Here is a 1,381-nt window from a genome sequence, read left to right on the forward strand (position 1 = left end):
AATTTTTCTATTTTGTTAATTTCCTCCATAAATTCGTCTTCATAATCCTGAGGATCTCCTTCATTATTTAGAGTATTTAATTTTAGAGTTTTAAATTTCTGATCTAATAGCTTTTCTAGGTCTCCTATAGGTTTTAAATTAAAACCTACAATATCTGGGGGTGGTTGTATTGAGGGTCTTGCGATAATTTCTCCTCTTGTCTCTTCAACTATTGTTTTAGTTGAGTTAATTTCCTTTTGCCAATTCTTTTGCCACTCCATAATCTTATCTATCTTATTATTTAATTCCATAATTTGTTCTCCTATAACATTTAAGTACAAGTTGGCATAATTTTGCTTCTTTAGTAACTCATTTATTTCTGTTATTGTAACTATTAAGGTGTTATCTTCAATTAATTTGGAAAATGCTTTAAAGTTAATCTCAGTTTCATTAGAATTCATTTTGAAAGGTTGTTGAGGGGGAAAGACATTATTAAGGATTTTCCCGTTTTCTAGGAAATATTTTCTCTCTAACACATTTAAATATTGTTTTGAATATTTGGTTATAAACCATGGAACAAAGGTAACTTTCTTATTCCATACAGATAGTTCCTTATAGAATTGGTTTGAAATCTCATTTTGTTTGTCAGGAGGGAAATTTTTAAAAAATCATTTTCTAAAGGGTTCCCACCTTTTTTTAGAAAATTCTTCCTTAATTTCTTTTCTAGCCAGGGATCCCGGACTAAAGTCGATCATGTCTGTATAATTTTCCAATGGAGTTTCATAGGCCATTATGCCTTGTGTATTCATTTATAAACAAAAATTCGTTTCTGAAGTTAATTCTTCATTTAGTTTAGGATCCTTATATACTCCTTTAACAATATTATTTGGTTGTATCCTTATTTCTTCAACCTTATCATAATTTGAGCTATTAGTTTCTTCTCTGATCTGGGAGTGGATGCTCTAGATGGGGTTGTCACCTCTATTGGTGATATATAAGACATATTAGAATATCTTGAAGAGCAACTTCTTAAATATTTTGACTGATTAACAAAATCTATTATAACATTTCCTTCTGGATTTTGTAATATATTAGTGTACATACTTTCAGTATTACTTTTAATGGGGACCTCCTTCTCAATTACCCAATGTTCTGGAAACTCTACTTCGCTCCATTTTATTTGTCTCCTAGTATTAATCCTTGAATTTTGTAAATTTGTTTCAAAGAATACTGTTTGTTCAAGAATTTTATTATTTTGTGTCTTACAATTAGAATTAAGTGTATGGAGAAGTTTATAGTAAATTCTATAACATATACATATTAATTCTGATCCAGGTGTATAATTATATCCATGGGTCTTAACATTTAACGTTAGTGCATCAAGTATATTAACATCCGACAT

This window comes from Sesamum indicum, linkage group LG2 (genome assembly GCF_000512975.1).
Source record: "Sesamum indicum cultivar Zhongzhi No. 13 linkage group LG2, S_indicum_v1.0, whole genome shotgun sequence".
NCBI lineage: Eukaryota > Viridiplantae > Streptophyta > Magnoliopsida > Lamiales > Pedaliaceae > Sesamum > Sesamum indicum.